The sequence below is a fragment of the Herpailurus yagouaroundi genome, unplaced genomic scaffold (genome assembly GCF_014898765.1).
Source record: "Herpailurus yagouaroundi ecotype Mexico unplaced genomic scaffold, PumYag 141, whole genome shotgun sequence".
Taxonomy (NCBI): Eukaryota; Metazoa; Chordata; class Mammalia; order Carnivora; family Felidae; genus Herpailurus; species Herpailurus yagouaroundi.
In genome coordinates, this window is record NW_024412396.1 from 52,977,884 (window position 1) to 52,998,372 (window position 20,489).

Below are 20,489 nucleotides of genomic sequence, written 5' to 3' on the forward strand. Positions count from 1 at the left end.
AACCAGAAGGAGTGAACTGGTTTCCCAGGAGTAAAATCTTCCCCACAAACATGTACTGTTTGGCAACATGTTTTTTTTTTTTTTTTAAACATTTGAAATTATTAATGTTTTCTGGTGGGTCATATGGACTCAGCTTTTGTCTCAAGCCCCATCACTCCATGTTTTATTATGGCAAGCTTATTCACACATTTATGATAACCTGTCAGGCTGCCATAGGAAGTTTGATATGTGGCTTGGCCTTTCTGGACCTCATTTAACCTCTCTAGACTGCAGTTTTCTCATCTGTAAAATTGCCATCATACCTGCCCTGCCTACATCATGAAACCTTCTGATGATCCAAAGAGGTAATGCAGGCAAGAAGACTGTTAGACTGCAGAGATTATAAAGTACAACATAATAGAGTATACTACCATTAAATTAATAGTGTTATGATTATTATTTTGATGGTATGGAAATGTGATCAAATTCAACTTAGTAAATGCAAATAAAATCTCTTGACTTGCATCTTATAAAACTGAATTTTCATTCTTTGACTGATAGGCAGACCAGCCTAAAACCTAAAACCTGCAGAATGTCAGATTGCTGCACACGTTTCCATTCTCTCTTTATATTCCCCTGTGGATTTCTTGTGAGTGTACAAAGATCGCGGGGCCACCTCAGAGGTTACCTTTCATTCAAGAGGTGGTGGCATCCTATTCATTGTGAAGTTCTGGACTTTTTCCTCCTCATCACAGAAAATTGGTGTCACATGGAGCATCCTTTCTTCACCCTTGACCCACGCTTCCTCTGGGGTGAGCATCTCCCTAAAACTGGAGAATAGAAATCTAAAACTGTATTTTAAAACGTATCGATCCAAAACAAGACACTTCCACACCTAAAAAATATATTTAGCTTTTGAAGACCATGAATATTTCCTATATTCTTTGGTAAAATATTATGCAAACTTATAGACAAAATATAAACAACACAAAAGCCCCTGGAATTGATGTGATTTAATACTCATTCAAAGATGAACAAAAAAGTTGTGCAGTATTTTTTTTTCAACGTTTATGTTTATTTTTGGGACAGAGAGAGACAGAGCATGAACGGGGGAGGGTCAGAGAGAGAGGGAGACACAGAATCGGAAGCAGGCTCCAGGCTCTGAGCCATCAGCCCAGAGCCCGACGCGGGGCTCGAACTCACGGACCGTGAGATCGTGACCTGGCTGAAGTCGGACGCTTAACCGACTGCGCCACCCAGGCACCCCAGTTGTGCAGTATTTTTAATTCCTGTGCCATTTGAATACCACCTTCACCATTTTTGTTAATACCCACTTGTCACCTGTATTATTTTTTACTTAATTGTCTTCTTTAAGCTGACTTATTTTACTTAAATATATTCACTTTAAAAGCAAAATGTATAACTATAAGGCAAATAGAAAATCAATAACACTTCTCCTAAGTAAAAGACAATAGTAAAAATAAAAGCAATAAGAAAACATATTATTATATATTAGCTATGTTTTATAGTCTACCAAAAACTGTTACCTTCTCTTTATTGGGAGGGAAAGAAGGAAGGAAGGAAGAAAGGGAGGCAGGGGAGGAGAGAGGGAAGGGTGGGGAACCAGGGAGGGAGGGAGGAAAGAAAGAGAATAAAGGAAATTGACAAGTCTTGAAAAACTCTTAAAGACCTGTAAGCACCATTTTCTCTCTGAGGAAATGAAAATTGAAAGAACAATTAAAACTTAATGATTTTGCATATGTGTGATTGGTATGATTTGGTATTCAGTATTTTCTTCATTATAACATGATTTAACATCAAACACAGTCACAAACATTGGGTATTCATCTTTTCTGATGGAATGTGGAAATTTTACTTTCATCCATGGATGTTTTCAGTGATGTGCCCTACATTTCTGGGAAGTCGTATTTTTAAAAATTTTTTTTTTAATGTTTATTCACTTTTTGAGAGACAGAGACAGAGTGTAAGCAGGGCAGGAGCAGAGAGAGAGGGAGACACAGAATCCAAAGCGGGCTCCAGGCTCTGAGCTCTCAGCACAGAGCCTGATGCAGGGCTCGAACTCACAAACCATGAGAGCATGACCTGAGCCGAAGCTGGATGCTTAACCGACTGAGCCACCCAGGTTCCCCAGGGAAGTTGTATTTTTAAAGTTTATATATATATATAAAAGTTGATAAGAAAAAAATTCCTCCTTTATTTTTTCATTACAGGAGTAAGGGACTTTATTTCTTTTTTTTTTTTTTCTTCTTTTTTTTCAACGTTTTTATTTATTTTTGGGACAGAGAGAGACAGAGCATGAACGGGGGAGGGGCAGAGAGAGAGAGGGAGACACAGAATCGGAAACAGGCTCCAGGTTCTGAGCCATCAGCCCAGAGCCCGACGCGGGGCTCGAACTCCCGGACCGCGAGATCGTGACCTGGCTGAAGTCGGACGCTTAACCGACTGCGCCACCCAGGCGCCCCGGGACTTTATTTCTTTAAGACAAAGTCTTCACTACAGATATTAATATGGATGCCAAGACAAGAAAGTACTAAATGATTACTTATTCAGGTACCAGCGGAAGTACTTTACATGGATATTTTAATTCAATCATTGTAACAGCTCTAAAAAATAAATGCTATTAAACTACCCATTTTACATATGTGGAAAATAAAGCTTACATGGAATTTATTAGTTTGCCATGATCACACAGTCTGATTCCGGAGCCTGTAATCTTAACCCTTCCTAAAATAATCTTGGGGCGCCTGGGTGGCGCAGTCGGTTAAGCGTCCGACTTCAGCCAGGTCACGATCTCGCGGTCCGTGAGTTCGAGCCCCGCGTCGGGCTCTGGGCTGATGGCTCAGAGCCTGGAGCCTGTTTCTGATTCTGTGTCTCCCTCTCTCTCTGCCCCTCCCCTGTTCATGCTCTGTCTCTCTCTGTCCCAAAAATAAATAAACGTTGAAAAAAAAAATTAAAAAAAAAATAATAATCTTACTGCTTGAAAACAAACAAAAAATTAGTAAGTGTGTTAAGAGACCGTATTTCATTTTTTTTTGGAAAGTATGTTAACAGTCTACAATACTGAAATTAAGATTGACATTCTGAAATTGTACCTTTAGAAGATCAATTTTATAATTTGAAGTTATATTTGAAGTTATCAATCATTCAGTTTTGTTTTGCTTTTTTTTCAAATGAGTGTGATAACTCTTCCTCCCTCCCTCCTTTCCCTTCTTTCTCTCCCTCCTTCCTTCCTTCTTCCCCTTCTTCCTTCCTTCCTTTTGTAGTGCTTTATGTAAATTCCTTAACATGATGTTATTTTATTAACAAGATTGTGAAGACAAATTTGGGAGCAAGATTCTCAGGGAATTCACAGAGCTAGGGAAAAGTAAAAATTTCAGAAGTCAACAGAATCTAGGTAAAGCAAACTTTATTTAAAATTGGCAGCAATGACTCCCACTGGTATTTCATTCCATGCCCTTCTATCATTACCTCATTCCTATTTCCACTTTTCTTATGGCAGAGTGTTAACCTCATACTATTAACCTTGTGGGCCAGATAATCCTTGATTGTAAATGACTGTCTTGTGCTTTGTTGAATACATAGGCGCATTCCTGGGTTTTCCCCCACTAGAGACCGGCAGCATCTCCCCAGTTGTGACAATCAAAAATCTTACCAGCCATTGCAAAAGGAATGTCCTTACCAGACAAAGGAACCATGGCTAGGGATTATCTAAGTTTGTGATACTTTTCTGTTTATTTTGCTATTAATTGATACCTGCTATTCTTGCTGGTGTTATTGTCATTGATGCTTTTTCCTTTAGTAAAGGTTCTTTCTCTGCTTAGAGAGAGGACATACTTAGAACGTTTTAGGTCTTAATGAAATCTCTCGCTTTTCAAGGTGTACAGCAAGGTGGAACAATGATGGCATTATTAGCATATGTATCTGAATGTTTTTACTTTGATTCCTGAACTGAATCTAAATGTCTGTCAGGTTGTCTTCTTAAAGAGGGTATTTTCTGAAGGTTCTAATCAAGCACAGTGACTTCTAGCAGTAGATGGGAGCCTTACTAGTCTGAGTTGCCCTGGGATCACTGTGGAAACCAGAAAAGAAATGGATAACACTGGGATTGCTTTTTGGCTAATCTAGGTTTCCAGAGTTCCAGGATTCCAGGTTGTTGTATTTTTGTTGTTGTTTTGTTTTGTTTTGTTTTGTTTTGTTTTGTTTCTCTACCAGCATAACCTGGTCTGGCATCTTACTTTTGTGTTTTTTGACAATTAAAGAAAGCAGCAAATCCTTATCTTGGCGTGTGATGTAGTGACATGAGCCAGAAGAGTTCATACTTTTCTATCTAGATTGGAATAGTTGCCCTATCATTACTTAGGGAAACACTTCTGAAACCTTTTGGAGTCCCCAGAGATAAGTGTCATTGTTTGACAAGCACGTGACTCAAAATTCACATCAATAACTATTTCGAATTCTTTCCTATGAGACTGGTAAAGGAACTCAGGGTACTTTGTTGTGAAGGATAATGGAGGAGAGGGGAGTGAAAATAAAGGAGGACTTGGAATAAAAGTCTTGAGAAATACTTTGGGCTCGAGAAAGATTTTATAAAAGAATGGTGTTTGTGATGGACCTTAGCAAGCACAACTTTTCACCTATTGCCACATGGAAATTGGGAAATTACCTATTAGAATAGTGTTTTTTGGTTTTTGTTCTGAAATGCCACTGCACTAAGGTTAGGATGAGATGGGGGTTGCAGTTGAGTAAAGATGCACTCTTGAAAGCAGGTCCTCTTTTGTAAGTTGTACTTTGGGTTACAAAGAAAGATGCTAATTTTTGTCTCTGTTTCCATCATATCCTCCCATTTTCAGCTCTTTACTTCACTCTTACTCAGATGCAAGGTTAGTTTATTCCTCTCCTTTATGCCTGGAAACTTCCCTCTATATTTACTCCCTCTAGGAAGTATTTTTTTCTACTTCTCTACAATCAAAGCCAATGTTCAGTTCAAGTTGTGTAGGACAGGGTCTGATAAGGTACCTTGCACCTTTCCAAAACAAAGAAGTAATTACTAATTGATATATTGATGCTTTAAGGCACTACTCTTGCATATTTAATAGTGACATTAATGAATTGACTAATGTGGAATAAATTTAGGGTAGAAATTTTTTGAGAATCTCACAAGTAACCTATTTTTATGATGAATGAAGCTTATCTAAGTTTTTACTGGTGCTGCCCGAATAAAGAAATATTTGTTGGGATACATTGTTTAATGCTATTATTTATTAAAACTTACTTCTTTCACCTACATACTTCTTTACTACCATTAATTGTTTCTGTGTCTTAGATATGTTGATTCATCATTCATCAGTGTCCACCTTTGAAGGTAGCAGCATAATTAAATAGGTTTATTTGTCTACATTTATGTCTTACACTGTGTTCGAAAAGTTACAGCAGGAATTGAGGACACAGGTTGACTCCAGTGAGGAATCATCATTCATGGGTAATTTAAAGTGAGTCAGAGAGTTCAAAGCTGGAGAAACTTCCAAATGTCATCTACTGAGAGCTTCAAATTAAAATCCCTTAAAAAGAGATGGGTTATAGGATATAATGCTATCAGGAATCAAGTGTTATCAACCCAGACCTCTTTAGATCCTGTTGAGACTCTTTGCAGTGAACTGACTTGGAGGGAATTCTCACAGCTGGCTAGAAGTTGGGACAACCTCTTCCTTCTGGGCTCCAGCGTTACCTACAACTTCTCCTTGTCAGTCTTAACCTTTGCTACAACACTACTCCTTCAAGGTTGCTTACAAATAGCCTTATTTCAAACAATGAAAGTTATTTCAGGGGCTTCTTAAATATCAATAGTTAAATTGACGCTGGAGTGTTTAAGCTTAGAAATTTGAAATAAACTTATAAAAGGGGAAAATAAAACCTCTTTGCACAAACTCTTAATCTTAGTTTAGTCTGTAAGTGAAATTGTCATGCCATAATTTTAGCTCTATCTCTGACCTGGAGTGGGTCTCACTTTTCTCAGCGTTTTAAATGAATCCATTCTATGTTGTGCCTGGCACAATTCAGCACATTGTAGGTGCTTCATCAGTTGCTTTTTTTCACGTGCATCCTTGCATGGTTTCTGATTGTGCTTACAGGGCACACTGAACTACACACATCTTCTCACTCCAAAATCTATCTCCTAAGGCAAAGCAAAATCCCTCCTTCCTTTGCTTAATGGATGGTTGGGTGGATGGCTGTTCTTTGCACATATTCATGTTGAGTAGGTGCTGTATAACATCACTTGTTCTTTTTTTAATGTGACTCACGACAAAATTACCCCAGCTTTCAGTAATGTCAAGGAAAGAGAGAAAGAGGTGGGGGGAGAACAAACAAAAAAAATAAATAATGAAAAAATTAAAAAAAAAAAAAAAAACTTGCCATCTGCAATTTACTGCTTTTAACCTGAAAAGTAGGATCCAAAATGATACTCAGATACTTAAGAGGCTTCACGTGTTATAGGAAAAAGCTGACAGATGGTACATGGTGGTAGGCTGGTGCAGCACAAGAAGGGAAGGCAGAGCCAAGTAGACAGTGGTGTAGAAGAGCTTTGTAAAATGTCATGACCATTCTGTAACCAGACGTAGTTATTTCCTATATTCTCCAAATGGTCAGTTTATGGATGTACTCAGTAACACTTTACAGTAGGTCTGTAGGGAGAGGACCTATAAATAATGATGCAAGGGGCCTTCTCTTTTGCCTGTTGGTAAGGAAGGGGACTAGCCTAATGTTTAATTTTAAGCCCTATAACTTGCAGTGCTTACTCACTGCAACATTCTTATTCCTTCTTTTTGTATAATGCGTATAATTGGATATCTATATCTGGAAATTAACTATCCTCTTTTAAATGGCACCAATAATTTATCCTGGGGATGGGGGAGCAAAGAGGTCTAATTGGAGCATTTCTTAAAACTTTATTTTCCTTGAGACATATTCCTGTTCAGCTGTGACATGAAACATAATGGGTTTTTAGGAAATATTTGTAAAGTTGATACTGACAAGAGTTTGTAAATCCTTCTTAATCCCAGAGTCTAGAAAATTCTGCATTCTAGAATTTCAGAGAATTTGCTTCTGCCAACTTCATGCTAAAGGTAGGAGACATTTGGCATCTGGTTGCTTCAATCAGCATTTTCCAACGTAGATTACTAGACAGAAATATCCCTACAGGGCATATCTTTGACACATAGTGATTATTCAAATTGATTTTTAAGAATGTTCTTCTTAGAATGGTTTTAGAATGATTGAAAGGACAAATATGGCTGGGCGGTTTTCGGTAAGGTATGTGTTTTGAAGTATCTTTTAAATTCCAAGGATGTGGGTGATACCATTCACTCACTGCTGAAAACCTCTCAGTTGAATGAAGGTGATTATTTGCTTTGCTCCCGGGTGGACTCCATGTGTGATTAGAATGGCAGAGTTGAACCTTCGGGTCCAGAGACCTTCTTTGCTTTGGAGACAGGGAGCTGTCTGTGGTACTGAATTGGTTAAGCTTTAGTAAGTATTGACACAGGGTGCCAAGGAAAGTGTCTGGAATCCCTTGACCTGCACTGACTTTAGTAATCAAGGCACTGGAATAATGGGATCCCATGAAATTTAGCAAAATAAGAGTAGAGATATGTGGCAAAGGGTAGCCCAAACTACAGTTCAAAACCCAACAGCATCTAAACTGTATGTTCAAATATAAAATTAGAGCCCTGTGGTTTATTCCAAAGCAGTAATTTTTACGAGGGGCTTTGAATAGTTTTTCTAACTGCAGCTAGATTACCTGAGGCAATGAGTTTGCCCATTTTTTTTAAGGCAAACAGGTTTGGGCCTCATCATTACTTGAGTTACCAAATACAATGCCAAAACCAGGTGCTGTGGTACTGAAGCTGTGGATTCTTTCCTCTCCTCTTTTCTCTTCCCTCTCTTTCCTCTTCCTTAGTCACCTCACCTTGCCTCCCCACCCTTCTCTTTTCCTCTTCTCTCCCCTGCCTTTCTTTTCCCTTTCCCCTTCCTACCCATTTTTACCCCCTCGCTTCCTTTCTCTTTCCTTCCTTTCCCTGACTCTCTCCATATCTGTCTCTTAATTACATTCAAATTTGGTTAATTCAGGGATGTAAGTCTTTATGGGTTTCCTCTTGCAGAGGACATTTCAAATAGAGATCCTGATCAGTGGTGGAACTTATAGTTACTTTGACATCTTTTACAAAAATAGACTTATCAGGACTTTTGGAGACTTCCATTTGAGCAGTTATAGTCTACAGAGGCTTGATAGGTTTTCAACTATTTCCTCAACTACCATCCTCATTCCTCCCTCATTATGTGTTCTCCATGAAGCAGGTACTATGCTCTTCTTTAAGTGTAGGTGAATAGAGATTTCAAAGGAATCCCTTGGTATAAAGAAAGCGATTCCTTTTATGAGAATGGAAAAATCTGGTCTCTTAATTTTCAAATAAATTATTTACCTGCTCTCTAAAGAGAGATGAGCCAGAGTTCATGGAAATCCCCATCTAATGAAGTCACTAGGCACTGTGTTTTTTCTCCAAGGGTAGATACAAATAGCTAACTTCCTGCCCTGGAGCCAGTATAAGAAATACAGTGATGACCTGTTCTGTCTGAATTCCTTCTTGTCCTTGGTATATTCTCTTCACCTCCATTTTAACTGGTCTCTTCCTCATTCCCCGTATTATTTAATTTAGTAAGCAGACATCCCCTGGTATGAGCTATGTAAATATTATAACTGAATTACTGTGTGTTTACTTAACTCATTACAGAAAGCCATGATAAGCTTTTTAATTACAAAATTAGCTCTGCCAAATCAATTTCTTTTATTTAATGAACTGAACAAAATGGCACAACAAGGATAAAATCATGCCCCTTTCCCATTCTTTTAAAGAGTACTCTGGGTCTAAAAATAATTGTTGTAATATAAAATAATAATAGCAACAAGAGCAGCAATACCAATACTGTTATCCTTGTCTGGTCCTCTATGGCTCCTTTAAACTGTTAAGACATTCTGGTCCTGTCCAGCCAGAACTACATAAAATACTTCTCTTAAACCTACAGACTGTTCTCAGCCTAGTCCTGAACAATTTACTGACTTGACTAGCTCTCTCCTTGCTTCAGTTTACTTCTGATTTTTCTGATTACTAGTTTATGGCTAAATTTTCTGTATAAAGCCTTGCCTCGCTTTTTAGATTTGTCACTTATCACTTTTTCTTTTTTAAGCTTCACCTTTCAACCGTAATTTATATGTCTGCTCTGTGAACCCTTGGGGCCTTTAATGTAGCTATATACCTCTGATAAAGCAAAACCAGGCTCAAGGATGCTATACCTAGCCTGTAGCCAACAAGCTGAGATCATCCTGGACTCTCAAGCAGGATGTGGACAATTCCCAACAATAAAAATGTGACCTCTGTGCTCATATATATCCTTTTATGTTTCCTCTGTTTTCATTGTAAAGGCAAATATTTCATTATTTTGGTTTATGTGTCTGGTTAAATGATTTAAATTGTACTTTATTTAATTGAATCACTTTTGGAAAAGTTATAGAATATGGCCGCTTGTGGAATCTTCATAATTTCCATGGAGAAACGTCTGGGACATTTTACCAAAATGTTTCTGAAATGCTATACCCATGGTCAAACCTAGAGAGGAGTGTTTGGGCAAAAGAGGTTATCCCTTATGGAAATGAGAAAGAATTCTTATATGAAAAATTCTTCTCACCCTTCCCTCTTTATCCATGCTTATTTCCCACAAATGAGATTATTTACATTACGTGTTTTTGATTAAATTTATATCAGAATCTCAAGCTAAAAGACATTAATGGGTCATTGCTCAGAAAAAAACACATGGTAATCATGACTTTTCTAAGACTGTTGCAACATTTAGGCAACACTGTCCTTACAAAAATTTTTATGGTTTATTTCTCTGGATAAGGCCAAATACATATGAAAAAAGATTTAAAATGTTTTTGACCATGGCTAGGAAATCAAGAGAAAAAAATCAAAACTATATATTATTTATGTTTTAGCACATAATTTGGGAACTATAAATCGAGGAGAGCAGACATTTTCCCCACTAATGTTGTATTAGAACATAATTCTCTTAAAGTGCTTACCAGTGCCTTGTCATTAATTACATAAATTCCTTCTTTGAAAATTCCTCAATTTTGGCCAGTCTCTTGGTGGTTGAGTTGAAAATGGTTATTATATAGTGAAAAGTGGTTTATGAAGAGTAGCATATTTCATTGGATCCCTCAAAAACTTTGCATGTGCTTGCCAGACTCTCTTCAGATGACCACAGACTGTTGGCTCTTGCTACTACCTGAAGTGGCATAATAATTAATTCAGAAGTTTGCTGCTTTTTCATGGGACGCTTTAGGTCAATGTAAGACAATTAAGTCTATAGAGGAATGAGAAATAATCCTTGATCTATTTTGAGTCTACAGATGTCATAACTGTGAATCACAAAGTTGTGACATGATACACTCACCTCAGAAAATTGTCTTCAGAGAATTGCACTTGCATCTTGTCTCAAGGAAAGATTTGACTCTTATGCACTTTTGTATGTACTCATTAAAGCAAGAATCCAACTTCCTGAGCTAGTTTCAGGGAATTTACATACACAGACATACACTCTCTCTTCCTCTCTCCCTTCCATTCCCTTCCTCCCTTCTTCCCCCAACCTTTGGGGCCTGTTTTACAAATAGCCTTTATGTCATGATTCACCACACTGCATGAGAAATTTCTCTTTGAAAAGAGATCACTGTTTTTGACATTTGGCTTTTCCCAATGCAGTCATCAGACTACACACGGCTGATGTGTGTGCATGTGTGGGGAGGGGTCTCCATCCCCTGGAACTATAATGTCAGGTTTCATATTGTCTGAGATCAGCATCTCTTCAGAACCAACCATGTACCACTTTCTCTCCAAATCACCTTCCCTGCTGACCATAACTGGTTATATAATCCTGCATCTTCTATTATCCTGACTGCTGATCCGTGCCTGATGGCTGTGCCAGGTCTCACATCGCCACAAGCTTTTGATTGCTGCACTCTAAGCTGCTTAATAAGACAATTAAAAATGATTTACAAATGGCCGTTGCAATGCAACTGGGGATCAGGGAGAGAATGTTCTATTACTGCAATATTAAAAACGCATGCCCTTCTACAGTTTCTTTTGTAGTTGTCTTTAAGTCCAAATACTGGTTTACTTTTTGTTGTTTTGTGTTTTGTTTTGGTCACATATGAGTTTACAATAGTTCCTTCTAAATTATGTGTATCTGGGTAGAATTGAAGGGATGTGTTACTACTTTGGGTGTTGTGAAAACTTCCTTGTAGTGGGAAGGAAAAACTACCTAGAAATGTGGAACAGCTAAGAGCTAGTACAAATGGTCTTTCGTCAAGATGGCTCATTCTCAGTTTGAGGGTCAAACATAATTTAATCACTGACATGTCCACCCTGATCCTTCTTTTCCTCTTCATTATTATTGCTGCATTCATTAAAATGGGCAAATTAGGGGCACCTGGGTGGCTCAGTTGGTTAAGCATCTGACTTCGGCTCAGGTCATGATCTCATGGTTCGTGAGTATGAGCCCCACATTAGGCTCTGTGCTGACAGCTCAGAGCCTGAAGCCTGCTTCCTGCTCATACTCTGTCTATCTCTCTCTCTCTCTCTTAAAAATAAACATTAAATTTTTTTAAATAAAAAATAAAATGGGCAAATTTCCCAAAGTTTATTGTGAGTCACACAAAAGTTTATCTGTAGAAAATGGAAATTTATTAGAATTAATGGCCGTGATATTTTGAACATGATAACTGAGAAATTAAGGTAGAATCTCACCTTGTGTGTGTTGAAAATGCTCATTTTTTGTTTGTTTCATTTAGTCTTTTTGTTTTAGTCTAAAGGAGTGAAAATTGCTGTTGACCCTTTGACCATGTGTGTTCTTTGTCTAAACTAAATTTGGAGGAATACATATCTCTTCTCCACAGTGACATCAGTACTTTGGCTCCTTGACTTTGACATTCCACCCTTGGCATTCATGCAGAAGGCACTTTTAAAGCATCATGGTTCCTCTATGTCCTCCATGCCAGTGGCCTCCCTTCAGGCACTCCCTAGTCCATACCTCATCACTTCCTTTCCCTTTTGTCTGTTCACTCTCTGTCTCTCAAAGCCTTCATCCTACTCATTGGGATCATAAGTTCTCATTGGAACCCTACATTCCATCTCAGTTTTTCAACTCTTGTCACTCTGCTTTGGCCACAGAATATACAACTTCATGAATTGAGAAAGTCACACAAGAACTTACGTACAGTCTCAGTGCACTTCAACAATTCTTTTATTAGTGTTTTTATAAGCTTAATAGTTTAATATCTAATTTCCATAGTAACTTGTGTAAAAATTTTCCATTCCCTTTAGTGTCCATATACCTAACCAATGCCCATCACTTACAGCCTCTTTTACTTAAATTATGAAAATATTTCAATCTGATATTTTTTTTCTCCTTTCCTTGTCTCAGAATTGATTACCCTCACCCTTTGTCACTTCCATCTCACGTAGGTCTGGAAAAAGTGTTGCCCTGACCCTTTGCAAGTTAACCTATCTGTATGACCTTCAGATGTCCTCTCATCTGGAATTTAGCTACTGAAATTTTATTCTGAATGCGCATTCCCATTGTTTGCAAGAATATGTAAAACGTAGAGATTGAAAAGAATTTTTCAAGGCTTCATCTAATCATTGTGGGTTTTATGGAAGGTTCCAGTCCCAGAAATAAAGTTAAGGTCCAGGTAAGGAAACAGTGATAGGGAAAACACACTGGGGGTGGGGGTGGGGTTGCCAGAGTGTCCCAAAATACAGTCATTGTTGGTCTACCAATTGGTGAGACTGAGATTTAAGAGTCCACCCTTCCTTGGTTAGAATTGGCTTGATAACCAGTAGAAACTAGTCCTAAATGTATATAAGTCATCTGTGACTTTAGCTGGGGTAGGTGTAAGCTGGTATGTCATATCAGTTATGCAAGATTGCAAGGTCTCTGAGAACAGTTTTTTTTTTTTCCACATTGCACAGCACTTTTATACTACATATTTAGTAGATATTTTTTTCTGTTGCACTGGATTAAATTAAATTTACTACAAGCTTTATGCTAATCCCTCGATAAAATTATATATATTGAGCATCTATTATGTGAAAGTTACTGGCTGGGAAAGTTACTGAGCTGGGCTGGGAAGTATAAGACCTTTATTCTGCATTCTAGGAGTGTGCAGTATAGCTGGGGGGAAGAGATACCCAGTTAAGAGTTGTCAGTGTGAATTAAACAAATTATTTAATATCTCCAAGAAGTAGAGATTTTTCATATGCAAAATGTGGGATTAAAATTGGTCCTCTAGTTTTCTTGTGATTCCAGAACTCCAAGTAAAGTGAGCATTCATGTTGGCATATTTATGTCACATGGGTGCTATCCATAATATATCATGCATATATGCAGAAAAGAGAAAGCTGTCTGGAAACTGGGGTGGATAAGTATTCACGGAGGTGTTGAAATTTGAGCTGAACCTGAAAGGGATAGAAAAATCATTCTCTGTCACTAAAGCATGGGCAAAGGTCCAAAGAGAATGCACCACCTAGGTGTGTTGTTTTGTTTTGTTTTGTTTTGTTTTGTCTTGTTTTGTCTTGTTTTGTTTTGTTTTTCTGGGGAAAGGTTCACCAAGAAGCCTTGCCTTTTTCCCAGTCCAGATTTTCCCTGTCTCTGTACATTTGTTTCTCCATTTTCAGAATCTAGCTGTTTTAGTCATCCCAGGTATTTCAAAAGAATTAATGTTCTGTGCGATACAATCCCTATAGGAAGTTGAGGTAGTTACAATTTCAAGAGATGATTATGCTTTCTTGATGCCTCATTGTACAGAAGATCTTGAGTTTGGGACATCAATCAGTGCTCCCTGGATCACTAGTCTGGCCCTGTCACAAATCAAGGACTGTCAAATCTCAAAATAATACTTTTTCAAGAAGAGGATTATTTCTTCTTTCAAGTATGTTTCTGAGGAGGAGGGGAATGCAAATAACCCTTTCAGGAGAAGTTTAAACACATAGGCTCCTCACTTAGGGCCCAATTAGTAGGAAAAACCCAGTCTACAAGGTTCTACTCTGCCCTTGAAATTAGACTTCAAAAAACAGGCACTTACTTCCCCCAGGCACAGAAGCAGGATCCGTGTTTTAATTCTGACCTTAATTAAACCTTTACACAAGCTTTTTATTTTGCTCTCCACTGAACACAGGGCGGGTAGAGGGAAGGACATGATGTACATTTACTCTTCTTTCTTCCTTGAGAGTAGTATGCCCCAAATTTTCTCCCTTCCTTTTTGGAACAGGGGGGAATTGGAGCAAAGTCAGAGGGAGTTATTAGAGCAGTAGTTGTATACAGTAGTTTGAATGAGAAATCATTTTAGTTTCTTTTCTGCCTCTCACCAGAGTCTCATAGCATTGTCTTGCACTTAACACACCCAAAGTCCTTGAAAGTCCCGTGTGCAAACATGGGCAACAATTACTCCTGTAACTATTTTAGTATTGTGCCTAGTGATGTGATGTGGACATCATCCCCTCTGTAGAATACGATGTGTGTGTGTGTGTGTGTGTGTGTGTGTGTGTGTGTGTGTGTGTGGTGGGGGGGACCAAGTGATAACTGATCTTACATTTAAAGGTAGATGAAGCTTTTAAATATATACCTGTGCAGATGTGTCAGACTTTTTGGTTCTTCCAAGTCCCTTCCTTTGGCAGTTGTTGAAAATGTATATAAGCAATTACAGCCAGGGGAGCTAGCCCTGCATCTGAATTTTGAGTTTCTGTTCTTCAGAGGAAGTTCTTTGTGTCTTTGCTTTATTTATTTTCATTGATTCATTGAGAAAATAATTCCCAATTGGGGTAAAATTCAACAGGCTTTGCTGTGGGCAACTGTAACTTTTAAGAATAAAAGGAAGATAAATGGCATATCTCAATATATCTAAAACTAGGAAGAAATGTTTAACTTCATGTCACAACAATCCTAAAAATCAGAGGACATGTTCTAAATATGACATGGTGAGGGGTGCCCGGGTGGCGCAGTCGGTTAAGCGTCCGACTTCAGCCAGGTCACGATCTCGCGGTCCGTGAGTTCGAGCCCCGCGTCGGGCTCTGGGCTGATGGCTCAGAGCCTGGAGCCTGTTTCCGATTCTGTGTCTCCCTCTCTCTCTGCCCCCGCCCCCCGTTCATGCTCTGTCTCTCTCTGTTCCAAAAATAAATAAACGTTGAAAAAAAAAATTAAAAAAAATAAATATGACATGGTGAACACAGGAAAGACCTCTCTTATTGATGTGCATATTTCAAAATATCTTTCTACCTTTAATAGTTGAGTTATTATTTTTAAAATTTTTTAATATATTTTTTTTTATTTTTGAGAGAGATAGAGAGTGGGGTGGGGGGTTGCACACAGAAAGAGATGGAGACTCAGAATCTGAAACAGGTTCCAGGCTCCGAGCTGTCAGCACAGAGCCTGATGTGGGGCTTGAACTCACAAGCCGTGAGATCATGACCTGAGTTGAAGTTGGATGCTTAACTGACTGAGCCCCTAGGTGCCCCTGAGTTAATTGTTCTTAGTACCTCTAGGTAGGAAAAAAGTATTAAATGAATAAATATTTGGGGAAAATTGCCATAGAAAAGCAATAACATGAGAGGAAAAAGGTAAAAGCTCCAGAAGCATGCAGCCCCGTGTTTGAATCTTGACTGTAATACTGACCAGACCTCTGACTTTGAGCTTCAGTTGCCTTTATCTCTAAAGCAAAGAGAAAAATAAATGCCCTCAAGGTGTCATAAAAAGAAAAATTTATCTTTTTCCCCTCATATTTATTCTGGTCTATGTATCTTTTCTTCATCGCATTGCATTTACTTTTAACAATGTTGAATATCTACAAAAGAGAAGATAAGAGAAAAAGGAAGGAAGAAAGGGAGACAAGGAGAAAAAAAAGGTAGGTATTTGTTATTCTTGTCTGGGACACTAGCTATAGACAATTCACAATAGGAAAACAAATGTCTTAAATACCTAGAGCTATTCAACAAGATATAAGAACCCATATATATTTTTTAAATCATAAAAATAAATAAACAATATCTGGCCAAATGACAAAGGGACTAAGGCCTTGGATGAATGATTTCTTACTCAGTGATTCTCCACTATAATTCTAAGTAAAATCTCTTAACTTTTTGTCCACGACCCAGAGTAATCCTAAAGTTTATATGAAAGAATTAATGTCTGAGACTAGCCACAAGAAATACAAGAAAGGAGATTTTGAAGAAGGACTATACTTGAAAATTCTAATATAAAACCATCATAATAAAAAAATGCATGTCCTGGCATAGAAATGGGAAAACAGATTAAAGGAAAAGAAGAAACAGTCCCGAGCATAAATGGGAATTTAATTGTTTACAATACTGTTGTCATAATTTAGTAGAGAGATGGAAAGCATTTATTTGACAAACTATAGGACAGCCTACCATCCATATGGAAGAGGATAATGTTAGGTATCTATATTTATAAGCAAAACAAGTTCTAAATGAATTAAAGATGTAAAAATTAAAAAAAAAAAAAGGTACCAAAAATATTGGAAGAAAATTTGGGCTCTATGTACAACCTAGTAATTGGTTAAAACATTTCTAATCAAAACAGGAATCCCATGGGGCGCCTGGGTGGCTCAGTCGGTTGTGTCCGGCTTCAGCTCAGGTCATGATCTCACAGTTTGTGAGTTCAAGCCCCGCATCTGGCTCTGTGCTGACAGCTTGGAGCTCCGGGCCTGGAGCCTGCTTTGGATTCTGTGTCTCCCTTTCTCTCTGCCTCTCCCCCACTCATGCTTTGTCTCTATCTCTGAAAAATGAATAAACCTTAAAAAAAACAAAAAACAGGATTCCCAGATGCTATAATATAAAAAGAAAATAGTCAACATATAAATTTTTTAAGAAAAAAATACATAGTAAAAGATACCATTAGCATTTTCAATATGTAAATAATATATTTGGGAATGTTATCATTAAATATGTTCATCAGGATTGCAAGGAGTTGTAACTGAGAACCCAAGTAACTGGGTGTTGATTTAGGGGTGTTAATTTCCATCACATAACAAGAAGTCAGAAGGTAAGCAAGCCAGAGCTCATACAGCAACCCCATTCAGTAATCCCAGTATCCTTTCCCACAAGGGTCTTGCTTCCACATGTTTTTCACTTTGTGTTCACTAAAAGACTACCCCATGTTCAGTATTAGATCCAAATTACTGGAAGGAACAGTGGGAAGAGTAAAAGCCAAAAGTACTCGCCAGCTACATTTGTACCTTTTAAAAGAAATTACCTGAAAGTCTCATCCCGTGGTGTTTGTTTATATTCCTTTGCCATTACTGTGTCTATCCCAGCTGAAAAGGAGGCTGGTTAATGCAATTTCTTTTTTTTTTTTTCCCTATCTTTAATCTGGGCATATTTTAACCTTAGCATTAGAGTTCTTTTATGGAGAGAAGGGTGATACTAATTCTTGATAGGTTACTGGCAATGCCTCCCACAAACAAATGAAAGTGGACTATACATAGAATTTTGGCAACTTGATTAACTAAAGAAAACAGCCTAATAGAAGAATGGGTGATTGACATGAATAAACAGTTTACAGAAGAAGACATTCTGATAGCCTTTAAACTGATGAAAATATGTCTAATCTGCTTAGTGATCAACTAATTGTAAATTTAAGTAACAGTGAGGTATCACTTCATATTCAACCAATGGGCACAAATTTAAAAGTGTGGTGACTCCTACTGCTGTTTAAGATACAGAAAAAGTTTGACTTGTTTTAATTCTTTTTAAGCTTATTTACTTGTGTTTGAGAGAAAGAGAGTGAGCAAGGGAAGGGCAGAGAGGGAGGGAGACAGAATCCCAGGAAGGCTCTGTGCTGTCAGTGGAGAGTTCAACATGAGGCTTTAATTCAGGAACCATAAGATCATGGCCTGAGTCTGAGCCAAAACCAAGAATCTGATGCTCAACCGCTTGAGCCCCACTTGTTAAAGATTTTTTAAAACTAAAGATCAACTTTTGCATGGCAATGTCTGTTGAAATGAATATACTCTACTTTTTGACTCAGGAACGCCAATTATGACAATCTACTTCATAGAAATAAAAATCCCAGTGTCAAAGTATATACACTCAAGGATTTCATTGCTATGTTTTTTTATAATAGTTAAAAAAAAAAAGGAAATGTTAAGTAAATGTTCACAAATAGGGAAATGGAACTGTTGAGTAAATTATAATAAATCCCTACCAGGGACTGTTAAGCAGTCATTTAGGAGGATGAACTTAATCTGTCTTGGTCTAAACCTTATGATTTAGAGTAATTTTCACAATGCATTTTAAGTGAGGAAACAAGATACTAATAGAGAAAGATAAGAATGATACACATTGTTAATCTGGGTTGCCAAGATTTGGAGGGAGGAGGGGAGGCAGTAAGGCATTTTGCGCTGGAGAAGGGGAGAAGAAACAAAATTTTAGATACATGCATAACTGAAATAACTTAGAATTCAACTTTTTAAAAAAGAGCCAGACTAAAGAAGAGAAATCACACCACACAAACTGAGTCCAACAAGGCCAGCGTGGGATAAAAAACAGAAGATCAAGAATTCACTTGGAGCTATGCTTGATTATTATCAATTCTTTTTTCCCCAAATAAATTATTTATTTATTTATTTTTAATATGAAATTTTTTGTCAAATTGATTTCCATACAACACCCAGTGCTCATTGCAACAGGTGCCCCCCTCAATGCCCATCACCCACTTTCCCCTCCCTCCCACCCCCCCATCAACCCTCAGTTTAGTCTCAGTTTTTAAGAGTCTCTTATGGTTTGGGTCCCTCCCTAACTTTTTTTTTTTTTCTTTCCTTCCCCTCAGGGTAAGTTACAGGGGCACCTGAGTGGCTCAGTTGGTTAAGCATCTGACTTTGACTCAGGTCATGATCTCATGGTTTGTGAATTCAAGCCCCATGTCAGGCTCTAGACAGACAGCTGAGAGTCTTGAGCCTGCTTTGGATTCTGTGTCTTCCTCTCTCTCTGCTCCTCCCCCATTCATGCTCGCTCTTTTACTCTCTCTCTCAAAAAATAAAAATTAAAAAAAAATAAGAGGATAATTTATAAACTAGTAAAGAATTCACTGTATGTCTTTTATATTCTGTTGAATGTAAATCCGAATAGTAAACTGTATAGAGTTCTCCTTTAAGAAGTGGTAATTTTGTGAATTTTCTCACTTAAAATAAATCCTATCGCCAACAGAGGGATACGAGAGGACTGTGTGATATTGCATCACTCCGATGCACGACTTGCATACTTGAAAAGTGTAGGCTACTTTAGAGTAGGAGACAGCTCTGCTTTTAACTGAGTCCCAGAATTTTCCCAGCCATCTGATTCCCAAGCCCAGAGTTTTGGCTTCTGGGCTGTGTTGTTGGCAGTGAGGAAGTGGGATGGTGTGTTTAAATCACAGCACTTCTCTGTTTCCTGGCTAAGTTACAAAACAATGTCGTAGTCGTGAAACTGAATGTCATCAGCACACATTTGTGGCATGCACAGAGCATGCACAACACTGTAGTAGCACTCTAGGCAAGCATATGATTACATTTAAAAGAGGTGTTGCTGCCTTTAAGAAGTTTACTAACTAGAGAAAGACAAAAACAAAACAACCAAGTACAAAGTAACCCAGTAGACTTTCCATTAAGACAGTTACATGATTTGATTCTGAGCTTAGCTCAGGGCTTTGCACATTTTAAGTATTCAGTAATATCAGTTGAATGAATGAATAAACATATTAACAGAAACTGCACTGGTAGAGCAGTTCTTAATTGATACTTTTGCCTTCTGCCTCACTTCACTAGAATCTGTCTTCCATCCAGCCAAATGCAAATATGATAATATGACTCCCTTAATTTTTTCCCTCTGGTTTCCAAATAGCTTTAGGAATCAGAAAGAAGCACTGAATCTGAACCTGGAAGTATGCTTTCCTGAGCCTGCATGATGCTTTAAATATACTGTGAATTAGAATGCCTTTTCATGAGACATTCTCTAGTTTTCCACAAGGAATACCCTTGCCCATGGAGTTGGGTCAGCAGTCCCTCAACTATACCCTCATTCAGACTCCTTGATATGGTGTAGCAGGGCCTTTCCACTTTGCCCTTTGCTTGTTATTTCAATCTCGAGCACCACCATTTTGCCATGTGCCACCAGTACTCCAGCCATACTGGTTATTTGCTTTCCTGAACAGACTGTGCTCCTCCAGTCTTCTGAAGCTTTGCTCATGCTGCCTCTTTGTACTGAATTGCTTACTCTGCCCCAAGAACCTAGTGAACTGCACCTTAGCCTTTCACGTTCAGTTAGACACCACTGTCTTTATGATGCCTTTTTTTAAAAAACAAGTCTAGAAAAAGTTAAAGTTAAGTATTT

General features: G+C 38.0%; 1 protein-coding gene across 36 annotated transcripts in view; it reads left to right on the forward strand.

The window, feature by feature from the left end:
- NRXN3 (neurexin 3) overlaps positions 1 to 20,489 on the forward strand; it is a 1,583,151-nt gene that overhangs the window by 935,704 nt on the left and 626,958 nt on the right. The window lies entirely within an intron of this gene.